Source organism: Centroberyx gerrardi, chromosome 4 (assembly GCF_048128805.1).
Source record: "Centroberyx gerrardi isolate f3 chromosome 4, fCenGer3.hap1.cur.20231027, whole genome shotgun sequence".
In the NCBI taxonomy this organism is placed as follows: Eukaryota; Metazoa; Chordata; class Actinopteri; order Beryciformes; family Berycidae; genus Centroberyx; species Centroberyx gerrardi.
The window spans coordinates 24,523,821-24,537,638 of NC_136000.1; the positions used below are offsets into that span (position 1 = coordinate 24,523,821).

At 46.1% G+C, this 13,818-nt stretch overlaps 1 long non-coding RNA gene across 1 annotated transcript in view; it reads left to right on the forward strand.

The window, feature by feature from the left end:
• LOC139924009 (uncharacterized) overlaps positions 1–13,818 on the forward strand; it is a 94,716-nt gene that overhangs the window by 45,510 nt on the left and 35,388 nt on the right. Inside the window, exon 2 of the long non-coding RNA XR_011785221.2 lies at positions 9,822–10,064. This is a non-coding gene — a long non-coding RNA (uncharacterized LOC139924009). The remainder of the gene's footprint in view (positions 1–9,821; positions 10,065–13,818) is intronic.

Sequence of the window (13,818 nt, forward strand, 5' to 3'; positions counted from 1 at the left end):
GTATGATCGTTGTGTGAGAGACACACATGTATGATCATTGTGTGAGAGACACATGTATGGTCGTTGTGTGAGAGACACACATGTATGGTCGCTGTGTGAGAGACACACATGTATGATCGTTGTGTGAGAGACACACATGTATGATCATTGTGTGAGAGACACATGTATGGTCGTTGTGTGAGAGACACACATGTATGGTCGCTGTGTGAGAGACACACATGTATGATCGTTGTGTGAGAGACACACATGTATGATCGTTGTGTGAGAGACACACATGTATGATCGTTGTGTGAGAGACACACATGTATGGTCGCTGTGTGAGAGACACACATGTATGATCGTTGTGTGAGAGACACACATGTATGGTCGCTGTGTGAGAGACACACATGTATGGTCGCTGTGTGAGAGACACACATGTATGATCGTTGTGTGAGAGACACACATGTATGGTCGCTGTGTGAGAGACACACATGTATGGTCGCTGTGTGAGAGACACACATGTATGGTCGCTGTGTGAGAGACACACATGTATGGTCGCTGTGTGAGTGGCTCATTGTCAACTTGATTCCATTGTCACTCTGGGCTGATTCTGGCACTTGTTGCACTTACTGTATTCTTAGAAGAGCCATCATAACTAACTGATAGAAGCTTTTCTGTAAATGTAACCAGCAGTAACATGGAAAAAACACAAAACAAAAACCAGAGTGGAAATTCATGAGGCTGGTAAGTCTCTCCATTCATTTGTCTTGCCAATACATGAATGGGGCCTGATGAGGGGTTGTCAGCGAGCTGCTGTGCCAGCACACAGGCTAGGTGATGCGGGCTGTTGTCGTGGGCATTGAGTGTGTGTTTGCCGTAATTGTCGGTGCGTTGTCAAAAACGTGATCCGCTCTAATCGGAAATCGCTGACAAACGGTATGGGATTGATTCATGGTTTTCCACCCAAGGAAACTGTTGCTTCCACAAAGACAGAAACAGCCTGCCACCATGTCCGCACCACACTACTCTCTGACTAACACTGAGGTGACGTCCAATCTGATTGGTGAGAAAAAGCACAACAGCGATGAGTCAGCCAATAGCAGAGCGGAAAGGCAAAGACAACAGGCTTATTGCCGGGTGACAAATGGGGTAAGACCAGAAACTTTTTGGGCAGCGCTGGTCCAACTGAACCAGCAGCTGACCAATCAACTGCCCAAGTCAATGTCTTGCTGGCCCTGGGCCATGGAGCGACCCTTTGCCGAACCCTGGATCGTAAAGTATAGTGGGTCCCAGCATCAACCGCACCAAGTAAAATCCCTTAATGTACGTGGGGAATAAAGATTGTGACTATGTGAGACGTGAAGTGCCAGAGTGAGAGAGCAGAAATGGGCTCCAGGCTATTTATTGTACATTTGGACACAGACAGACAAGGTGGGACCAAATGGCAGAATGTTCCTGGAGGGAAGTACACAGAAAGACGTGTGACATTTAGAAACAAACGCTGAGAGTGTTTTTAGCGAGCGAGGTATCGGCCAGGAGAGACCAGGCAGGGCCTAGATGCTGAGAGAGAAGGAGGGAGAGGAAAGGAGAGATGAAATCATGGCCTAGTCAAGTGGTTTTCAGCCTTTTTAACGCCGTACATGACACACAAAAAAAAAATTCCAAGGCACACCTACTTGCGAGTTGCTCAGAAATGCCACATTAAGTGTGATCATGCAAGAGAAGGTTGCAAAATTTACTGTACTGCTGAAATGGTACTGCTGAAGGAGGAAATTGCGTGATTTTGAGGCTCAAAAGATATGACCATAACTGAATTTCATTATGGTTTGTTTGATGTTAATGTAATATTCTCACTCTATATTCATTTTCTCATGGCACACCTGTGCTCCATTCTTCACTGTTACAGTGTAGCTCTGTAGTCGAGAACCACTGACCAAGTCTTCAGTTTATCTATTTTAATCTTTATATACTGTAAATAGGCAGGACAAATTCCCTAATCAGGCACAAATTATGGCCTGACATGATGGCCTGGCAAGCCACAGATGATGGTGAGGAGGCAGTGGAGGGAGAGAGGGAGCGGAGAGGGAGAGTGGGAGGAGAGGAAAGCAGGGCCTATCTGTTGAGACAGCGAGAGAGAGAGAGAGAGGGCGAGAGCGGCATGTGGCTGGATGGTATCCTTGGGAAAGTTTGCAGCTCTCTCTCCCACTCTCTGGATCTTAGCTGGGGACAAATACCACATGGAGCTGAGAGGAAGCCCGCTGGAGTGTGCAGGGCCACGAGCACGCAGGAATGTTTCACTTCAAATGGAAAATGTTCACAGCTGTTAGTGAGGCTATCTCTCTCACTCTCTGTCTCTCTCTCCATCTCTCTATCTGTCCATCTCTCTCTCACTGTGTCATGAGCTTTGCTGCTCCGCTCTGCTCGGCCCCTCCGCTCCCCGTGTGCCGCTGATAATCTTTCATTTTAGCTCTGCTGCCAGTGAATTTTACTTTCTTCCTACTATGTCACAGTTTAGTATCCCAGCAACTCACCCACTTGATCAGTGGTTCTCAGAGTTTGTCAGCCCGGGAGCCTAAAGTGATTTTTATTGTCTTTGTCCTGGAACCAAGGCTCATTAAAACATTAGATATCTTGTCATGTGGGTACCCAGCAGCAATAGGCCTGCAATACATTTTGGATCCAGACGCATAGTTTAAGAAACCGCACACTCGACTATGTGTGGCATCATGATACCGGAAGCTCGTGCCTGACCCACAAACAACAATGACAACAACAACAACAGCCTTGCCATCCCCACATCAAGTTGTCTGGAGTCTGACGGCTCTGGTTTGGCTGGAGATGAGTTGGATCTCCACAGCTTTGGGGCTATGGTGGCTGCAAATGAGACCAGGCTCAACAATTCTGTGGGTTGGAGGTTCTGCCCGCCTGCACTCACAGCCTGTGTGTGTGTGTGTGTGTGTGTGTGTGTGTGTGTGTGTGTGTGTGTGTGTGTCCATCAGGCCCATATTGGCCTGCAGATTGTGAGGAAACATCATCACCCATCTGCACTCAAGTGTAGAACACACACACACACACATACACACAAACACACACACACACTGCCCAGCAGCAGCCACTTTCCCTGAGGGATGAAACAAGAGCAGACCTCTGATCCAACCGACCTGCAAGTGTGTGTGTGTGTGTGTGTGTGTGTGTGTGTGTGTGCATGCGCCCGCACGTGTGTGCGTGCATCTGTGTGTGCGTTTGTGTTTGTGCATGCATACATATGTGTTTCTCTGTGTGTGTACATCTCTGTGTGTGTTTGTGTGTTTGTATCTTTATTTCACAGAGAAAGACAGGGAGAGAGAGATAGATGGACGGAGCAAATTCCATCCTCCGTTTAGGAACTTGCAATTAATGTGTGGGTCTAGTTTTCGATGTGATTTCTGGCCAGATATCTGCCAGTGTTAGCCCACAGAGACACAGAGAGGCAGACAATAGCCTACAGTAGAGCCAAGCTGAGCCCAGTTCCCTGTATGAAACACATGGCAGCAGGGCAGCATGAACAGGCTGCAGATTAGAGTGTGGAGAAGTTCTCAGAGTGCTGCTCTTCAGTCAGTCAGACAGTTGTCTCAATGCTTAGCTTATGCACCTGTGTGCATGTGAGCATGTCCACGACTGACAAACCCCCCTACACACACACATGCACGCACGCACGCCCACCAAACCACCCACAAACCCACCCACAGGTCTAAACCAGGGCTCTTTTCCTCACCACTTCCCTGCCTTTCCCTTGCTCCTGGTGACGACACCCTCTTGGAATTCACTCCTTGTGCTGGTGCTCTCACAGAGAGGAGAGACAGAGAGAGGGAGAGAGAGAGAGAGAGAGAGACTGTGTTGTTCAGATCTCCCTGTGCTCTGCAGCCACTAACCAGGACCATTTGGTGTCTCGTTTCTCCGCACTCTTTTCTTTACCCCCCCACCACCCCCCCATTCTCTTTCTTGCTTTTATTCTCTCCTTTTTTCCCTTCACTTGTTCCCCTTCCTGTCTGGGTTATGGCAATTTTACATTATTTGGTTTGAAATCAGGCTCTCTGTGAGCTGGGGGGTCCACAGTTCTGGGGGTGGGGGCTGCTATGGGGCCTGAAGGTTTGGAAAGGGGGGGCTAAAGGGTGTCGTGGGTGGGGTGGAGGGGTGTGTGGGTGCTGAGGTCTGAGAGCTGTGTTTGCCTGTCACTGACTGCATACTGTATGTGTGTGCATGTGTGCTGAACATGCATCTGCATTTGCAAGTATGCGTGCGTCTGTGGATGCTGCGCACGGGCTTGCACATACAAGCATATACATGTAATGTGCTTGATTGGTGCATGCATGTGTGTGTGTGTAGAGAGAGAGAGAAAGAGAGACATGGGGGGCGTGCTGCTTGGTCCTCTGGAACACTCCCCCCCCCCCCCCCCCCCCCCCCTGAACCCGGCTCCTCTAGATTGATGGGGGAGGTGTTGCCTCTGCTCACTCATCCATCACACACTTTATTTGGGTTTTAGAGGAAAGGAAAAAGGAAAAAAGACTGGAAAAAAGAAAAAAAAAGGTCTTCCAAAAATATCAGAGCTGGGGGGCTGGGGGTGTGTGGGGTGAGTGGTGGAGTGAGGGGAGGCCCCCTTCTCTTTAAGCAGATGCAGGAAAAGAAGTCTTACCCTTGTGACCCCCTGCTATTCTCCAGCCCCAGCACTGATAACAAAAGACAGATAAAGCCAACTGGGGGGCAGATTTAGTGAAGATTAGTGAGCAGGTTTCTGAGGTTTCTGTCGAGTGTGTGTGTGTGTGTGTGTGTGCGTGTGTGCTTGTGTGTGTGTGTGTGTGTGTGTGTGTGTGTGTTTGTACATGCACACGTTTTATATGTGCCTGGTAAACGTGAGGTGCCAATAGCAGATTGTGGGATAGGATGGCTACAGAGTGGTTGGTGGTCTTTGTCTGCCATCCGGGCTGGGCAGGGGTTACTGTCTGACAGGACAGCAAGGCCAGATGAGTTTGCAAGGCTGACAGAGGAAACAATGCCTGCAATGCCAGCCCCCTATGCCTCCCAGGGGATGATGGGATTTATATAGCAACTGGGGATATAGCAACTTGGCCCACTCACAAACTAGGGGATTCTTTACCTACAGGGATAAGTTAATGTATGAGTGCAGACTGAAGTGATCCTGCATAAAATAGAACCCCCTCTCAGCCTCAGTCTTCTGTTAAAGGATTTGAACACACACTCCAGCATGCCGCTCGCTTAGTTAAAGGTCACTCGCTACTTCTGCGTATATCTATTGATTTTCTACATGTGAATCAGTTAAATCAAGAAGTTGTCTGCAATGATCACTGCACTTGAAAACCCTGAACACCTGATTTTGTTCAAAGAGCCAAAACCTCTTGCCTCTCTGCATATGGCAGAAACAGCTGAAAGGCAATTTTAGTCTTGTTTGCATGTAGTCTGTGGGAGTTTTACATCATAAACATATTATCAGGAGGTAAAAATGGTTCCTATTTAGACCTGGGCATCTGGAGCAGCGCAGTGCGGCATATACAAGCAAACAGTCAATGGCTCAAGTTCAGGTCTGCGTTCTGGCCTTTGTCTGAAGTGCCTATAGGAAAGTTGGACTACTCCAAGGGGACTATCAAATAAAGAAATCACTGTTTCCTATTATTGCTGCCGTCGAGCTTGGAGGTGGCGTGTGTAGACCATGCCAAACTAATACGAGCAGTACAAGAAATAAATAAACAAAGAGGGGAAATTATTTCTCTCTAAAATGACATATTGGCCTTTCCCTTTATAGTAGTTGAGAAAATAATGCAGCTCCCCGACAAACTAACTGTTGCTGTTTATGATTTAGAACAAACATTTATTGACTTGGCTTGGAAGACATTTATGGGGTTTTTGTACTGTTAATGATGGAATTCCTGTGCAGACAAGACACTAAATCACGTTACCGTGCATTCTTTCCCACCACGATTTCAACTTTGAAAAGACATCCCCAAATAAAAAGAGCATCCATATGGCAATGTGAATAATTAAATAATCCATTTTCCAAATAGAAACTGCATTTGTATTCAACCCAAAGTGAATTAAGCCAAATCCCGCAGTTTTGTGATGTAAAATTATGAAAATGTAGCAAAAAAAAGGGGGACCAGGTTGGCTTATCCTTGTGGGTATGGGAGTGTGTTTGTTTCCTCTGAGAAGCTTTCCGACTGCTGCAGACCGCATGGTGGAGCCCCCACAGACCCTATTTGAATCACAAATGCCTTTCGTTTCTCAATCGTTCACAGGTTTTGGTCAGTTGAGGAATTTTGGGACGTATTAAAGACTGGTGACAATGACTTTCACCCCCGGGGCCACGGCAGGGGTCCGCCCCCCTACTGACCTCTCCATTGCTGCCCAGTCCCGGCTCCCAACGGCCCCACTCCCGTGTTCTGATTGGTCCAACAACACACCCAAAAAAAAAACCTCTGGGGTCAATGTCTCTTTTCTCTCTGTCTCTCTTCTTCTCCTCCTTGCTGCCTTGTTCTGGCTCAAGTCGGGGCTTATCAAAGACAATCCAGTTCTGTCATGTGGCCAAATCATCTTGACACCCATTTAGCATGCTCATCAGAAGACAGTTATGAATATTCAAGATGGTGCCAGGGGCCAGCGAGAGGCAGAACGAGAGAGATGAGAGTGACAGATAATAGAGGGTGTGTGTCAAAGATGGGGAAAGAGAGACAAAGAGAGGCAGAGAGGAAGAGTAAATGTGCGTGTATGTGTGTATACATGTGAGGGTGAGAGAGAGAGAGAGAGAGAGAGAGGAAGTAAATGGGATTACACCCCCCGCCGTTCAGGGAACAATTTTTTTTGCAGGATGGTGAAATGCCTATTCTAAAATTCTGCTGTATTACAGGTGTGTGTTGTATAGAGAAACTAAATTGGGTACAACTGGGCCTGCTGTGTGTGTGTGGCGCCAAGGCTGGTTCCTGTTCCCATCAGTTATTCTCTACTGGATCCACCAGGGATTTGTGACATTCATATGATCACATGGCATGAATAGAACAGAATAGAATAGAACAGAACAGAATAGAATTTTTCCATATCATCAAACACAGACAGTACATTCTCTTGTTTACAGGATATTGAGTTCATAAGGGCCAGCGTCACGAAGAACAATGGTCCCCTAAAGTCGTGAGTTATGTTCCCCAACTGCACTGAACTTTATTTGTTGTAATTTGATGTTCAGTATTATGGAAAACCCTTTGGCACTGCTTATGAATCACAGGCTTTTTATGTCCTTGATCCTCTTATGCTGCTGACCACTGTTTGGTTATGAATGTATTGGATCTTGTGAGAACAAGCGAGTCGAGCCAGGAAGGAGCGAGTTTGTCTCAATGAGCCCGCCTGTCTCATTGACATCGATGTCAAAAACTTCTAGGATCCCATCCAAGCCCAGACAAGTGGCCGTTTGGACTTTCAGAATGCCACACTGTTCCAAGCTTTGATGTTTCAATGCTAAAAGATTGTAGATGGAGATTGGAATGGTTATCGAGTGTGTTCGCCTCTTCATGAATTGTAGATATTTATGGACGCAGATGATGTTTTTCTAGTTGGCATAGTTTTCTGGTTGGCATAGATTTGAATTTGATTTGAATGGTCCGTCTTAAAAATAGTCCATTTGTTTGGTCCATTAAAGAATTTGTTTCTAGTTTCAGTGGTTAATTATCACATTTTTGTCCTGTGATTCCCCATGGACTACAATCTGACCAGGGTTTTCCTGCCTTTGAGCTGATCTGCTGAACAGACTGAAGGAGCATCTGTTGTTCCATTCTTAATGTTTCCTGGAATCACATCTCTATATCTTATCTTTATTGGCAAAACTCTAATCTGTCACAGTAGCTTTTAATTACCATTTCTCTTACCCAGAATGCACTCCCAAGGTGACTGGATGGATGGATGGATGGATGGATGGATGGATGGATGGATGGATGGAAGGATGGACGGATGGATTGTCACTGAGCTGATCTTGCTACTGCTCCGTTAGCCTATGTTTCCTGACCTGTGTGTGTGTGTGTGTGTGTGTGTGTGTGTGTGTGTGTGTTTGCAGTCATATTTGTGGGTTGCGGTGCCTTTGAACATCCTTGCACAGCTCAGCCTATCTCACTGAGATGAATAGGGGTCAGGGCAGGGCCACCCACTCCTCACTACAGCCCCAAACCTCTAAATAGACTAATTGTCACATCTTTCAAGGGACAGTTGGGCTCATTTAGATGTTTGTGTGCAGCTAATGTGTTTATTTTTAACACAATAATGTTTGATCATTCCCGGTTCAGGAGTCAAGTGTGTCAGTCAGTTCTTGAGTTATTAATAGTTTGGGCCAAAGGCCAAACTGTTAAGTGCTTTGACCAGTGGATGGAGCTATTGACAGACAACAGATCCTTAAAAAAATATATCCACATATGACCAAGAACATGAATACTGCACACAAACAGTTTGCGTCACAACACAAAACACCGGTTAGCACCATCTGCAGTTTATAATGTAAGTCTATAAGTCTTTCCGCTTTGATCCTTCAGTTCCAGTCATGTTTCCCTCAAGGGAGCGCTCTTCAACTCTGCCAAATGCAAACTGGCGAGGAGGGTGTCTATTCAGCCCATTAGGCCCATCTGTGTCACAGGCCATATCTCATATCATTATCTACGTTTTGTTGTTCTATACACACTGCCTACAGCCTGCTCCTTCCCCATCCACAGCACCGCTCTCTGGTGAGTCACAAAGGTCTTCAGAAGGCCTGCAGGCTGGTCTTTGGTGACAGCGGTGGAGATGATGGGCCCTGTGTAAAGTCAGAGTTGAGTCATTTTTAAAAGCAGTCTATGGCTCTGCTAGACCCAGGTCCATGTTTGTCACTTGCTGTTGAGTCACAAAGGTACGCCGCTGCCAAAGCTAATAGAAATGATAATGGCGGCAGTTAATTTCAGGAAGTAACAACTCGATTCCTGCAGGCCCATCATCGCTTGCTGATGAGTCACCGAGGCACCACTGCCAGAGGATGATAAAAATGCTAGCGGTGGTGACTGTGAGTGATGCTGGTGGGTGAACACCAATCAGTAATGAGAGAAGAGGTGGAGTAGGATTTGGAGGAGACCACATAATCAGAAGAACCTAGGATGACTCACACCACAGCCCTTGTCAGGCAATGTGGGGTTTCCTTCCAACAGACGTTAGCCACAGTGTCTAGATGTCAGGCTGTCTGTGTGATAGGAGGCTCTTTATTGATTGTTTTGCACATTTCTGGTTTCCGGATTTGTTTTTTTAAGTAGTTAAAAGTTATAGTTTGTTAGTCAAGCCTTGCAGTAGCAGCAAGAATTCAGGTCCTTGGGTCATATGCTAAATCAGATTCATCGACTGCCTGTAATATTGGGTAAGGGGGGATCAGGATGAACTCGTTGACCCTATACAGGCAGACAAATACTGTGTAGTGCAGCCAGACAAATGCTGCCCATCCCGTCAGCTTGCTAGCAAGGGCACTGAGGTAGATAATAATTGTCAGCTTGGCTGTGCCAGTGCCAATGCCAGGGTGGGCTAGGCCTGGTGGGTCTGGCTTAGAGGGACTCGAGCACCGTGGGTGTCAAGAGTCCACAACGCCGAGGGACAGGGGAGGAACGGAGACACACAGACACTGACACGTACACAGAGGCACTCACACTCTCTCGCAAGCACGCCCCCGCTCGGACACACACACACACACACACAAACAAATAAACTGCAGTATGCACGTGATGAATAGAAACTGTTACTTTCTTGTTTTCTTCGCACGGTCTCTGTATTCTAAGTTTGCTCTCTGTGTTCCTTTATCACAGGCGGCCATCCAGATGTTTCAGTCAAACGCCACGCAGAAAATATTCATTTGTGAAGAAAAGAGGACCGACACGGTGCCAAGCAGAAAGGACCGGCACCAGAAAGCCTGCAGCATGCAGACTTATGTAGCCTACATAAGTCCTCAGGCTTGGGTCAGGTTTTTCCTGGCACACCTGAGTAACATCATAAACACTACTGGAATAACCAGTGAAGACAGGAGCCCACTTGTGAGCACTCCACACTTTGTAAGTCATATAGCTTTGTTCTTTTAACTCTTATTTAACAAAGTCTTATTTACAGCGTTGGCCTGGGGGAGGGAGGCTTGCATACATACGTGTAGCGGGGTTCACTCTGCGTTGTGTATTTTGAATGAAGACGCTACGACAACCGGGTAGATGACGGCATATTTATTGTCACCAGCCTGCATCTGAATTAGAATAGTAGTAGAACAGTGATGAATACACAGGTCTCTCACATGAATATGCTCTACTGCGCCTTCTCTCTCAAAGTCCAGAAGCAGAATGATTCGCACAGTGAGTGTGACACCAACATATTTACATTACATGTACTTTTTTCATTAAAATAAATATGTACAAAAAACACTCAAAATGGTGTACAAAATAGCGTGCAATTCTCCTTTAAAATAAATTAAATTAAATAGAAACAAAATAATATAAACCCAACATACCTGTATTAGCATAGGAGTAGAGCAGTGATGAATACACAGGTCTCTCTCATGAATATGCTCTACTGCACCTGTTAATCACCAACAATACTACTCTCAATACATGACAGAGGTGGAAATCTTGTAAGCAGTGCACCCTCTCACTATATAGAACGACTGGGCAACGACAGGTGCGGCAAGTTCCTTTCATATTTTCTACAAGTTTGATGCACAGAAATGAACAACAAAATGCATGCGAATTACAGCACAAAACATGAACTAGTTACAGTTATCATCATTACCATCGATGGTAAGTGAGAAATACTATTTACGTAGTAGTTAAGCAAAAAAATAACAGAACACAGGAATGCATACCTTCTCTCTCAAAGTCCAGAAGCAGAATGAGCGCGAACTAGCGCGTTACAGAACTTCCGCCCACAACGGAAGAGTCCATCACGATAAATTCTTCCTAACACTAAATATCAGCTTTGAAATGTGATGCACAAATTCTATTTAATTGTAATGACTTCCGAAATGTACTTTTGGCCATTATATATATATATATATATATATGTATGGAAATTCTTTATTAGGAATAACATTAAATAACACAGTGCCTTGTAAGAAATTAGTACAAAAACCAGGAAGTTACCCACACAAATAAACCGGTCGGCTTGGCCACTCTGCTCCTTCAAAATAAGAGACCTCTGCATGCCTAGTAGTGCAGATCAAAATAAGAGTCTCAGCTTACAATCTAGCGTAACAACATCACACTGCTACATACGCACACTCACACTTGGGAGCTGGCCAGCATGTACTGTGCCATTGAGCAGCTCCTCTTGTGCGGGTGGAGGTTAAGTGCCCTAAGGTCCCTATCGCTTACAAGAGCGACTGTGTGTACATTTGTTATCCTCAACAGATTTATTTACTTGTTTGTGTGTGTACCTCCTTGTCTATCTATCTATCTATCTATCTATCTATCTATCTATCTATCTATCTATCTATCTGTCTGTCTGTCTGTCTGTCTGTCTGTCTGTCTGTCTGTCTGTCTGTCTGTCTGTGTGCGTGTCTGCAGTCGGTGCCCACCTGGGCTTCAGCGTGCGCCCACCTGGGCTTCATTTCTGCTCTGGGGTTTGGTCTTGGTGTTCAGCATTAGAGGAAATGAGTTTTTCCATGGGCCTTTGCATCGGTACATTTATCACTCAGATCGCTAGGAGTTGTGGAGAGGAGGAAAAGTGGTTTGGCGAGGGATCTGTCGCTAAGCCCTCCACATGTATGTCACCAAACTATTTGGCGGCCACTGAAATTGGGACCTCCTGTTTAGACTGTGGGAACTGGTGGCAGTTGGTGTAAAATCAACCGATGTTTAAGCTCCTCATTTTCAGTGTTGAGAAGTAAACAACTTCAATGATGCTCTGCTAGCATCTTCACATGTAGCGTCCAACCATAATGACAAGATAATTTTCAGGGTGGAATAATTAAATGAAAACAATATATGTTGTTTTTGACAGCGAATCTAACGATGTGTGAATACACTGGTTCCCATTGTACGATTGTACCCCTACCTTAGTGCTGCATGATGTTCAGAACAATTGCTCTTAAGGATGGAGCAACAGTGGAGAAACAGTGCAGTAAGCATATATAATTCATTCCTCAGTTTTTACAAACCAACAACATACCAAGACCACATCACACCAATACCTGAACAAACCACAAAAATATGTACTGCAGCCGAGAGCCAATATGTCTCTCATCACTGCAGCAGACCTGTACGGTTGGTTGTATAGGATGTTTTCACACTCCACCTCCTCAGTGTAATGGAACAATATGTCCAACAATAGCATCCAGACATCCCAGTCCTCCAGTCCCCAGTGTAGCTACTGTAGCCGTAATAAGGTGTTAGAGAGAACAGCGTGTCAGCAGTGGTAATGAAATGCATCCAAATGGCCCTCCCTGGACACTCGCTGCATGACAAATAGAGTCCAGGTGTCCAAAGGAAAAGATCCAGCCATGGAAAACGCAGAGGCAGCATACGTCACGCCTTTGACACGGGAAGCTAACCTGGGGACCCCTGCTGTCAGGGGTAACGCTGTGAATGTGTAGGGCAGGAAACGAGGGGTATTGAGAGAATGAAGACCACCTGAGACCCTTAGAGAGAGAGAGAGACGGCCACAGTAGGACACAGTAGAGATAGACAGACTGTAGCGAATGTTACTACTGCACCTGCACCATTTAAATTATTTATTTAGTCTGTAGACCCAGAGGGACGACAATGCTAGTGATGCAATATGCGATTCCATTCCTGACCTCTTAGCAGCTCAGTAATCTGTTTCCCCTCATATAGTGGTGGTGGGTAAACAGCCTGTAGATGTAAATGGGTCTCTCCCCTGTCGTAGCGGAGCTGGCTTCCTGTCACTGGCCCCAGGGTGGGAACGCACAATGACGAACACCACCCACATTAGCTCTCCAGCAGGCGGGCGGGGTGACACAGGGGTCATTTGTTTCTGTCAGAAGCACAGAAATAATCTCCAATCTCCTCCCGGAGTGGACAAAGCAGGCGTGCATTCATTGGCTCACTGCCGGGGCGGGATGTGCTCTTGTTGTGATTACCTGCCTCCGTAGAGGAAGAGCTTTCTCTGAGGACCTATGGAAAAACGCCGCTGTCTGCCAAGTGCCATGATTAGCGCCCCGGTCGGTTCCTGGGTCAACTCAGGGGGCAAAAGTGCCTAGTCCGGCCAGGGGAATTCCACAGACTCTGGCCCGAGCTCTAATTATTACCGCTTACAGTAGAGCCCCAACTCTCAGGTCCCACATCCCGTGTTGGACTGCTGTGAAGCGCTACTCCCTTCAGGTGCATGATGGGAGTGTGATCAGACACAATGGTTTGAGCATTGTATAGTTAATGACTATAATTATTCATGTTAGTCATGTTATTGATGTAAGAGGATCAAGCTATAGGAGGGTAGGAACTGTTGTGTTGATAAGTATCATAAGTTAAATAAAGGAAGTGATGGGTGTGATACTGAACCACCCCGCCAATTCATTTGAACAAGGTATTGATAGGCATTGTGCACTGGGAGGAGTCCTACCCCCTAGTGTCACGAGTTTCTAGCAGGCTGCCAGGGCTCTTAGAGCGCGCTCTGCATTACAAACTCGGTGCTAGGTCTTTGCCAGAACAAGCACAACCAGTTAATGGTTCGGAACTCTGGCTTATCTTGGCCATCGACGCAACAAAAGCTATAATTATCTGCAAAATAAACTCGCTTCCTTGATTGTTAGACAAATAATGCATTAAACAGTTCCAGATAAACTTTGTTTTCCACCGTGCTGCCAGC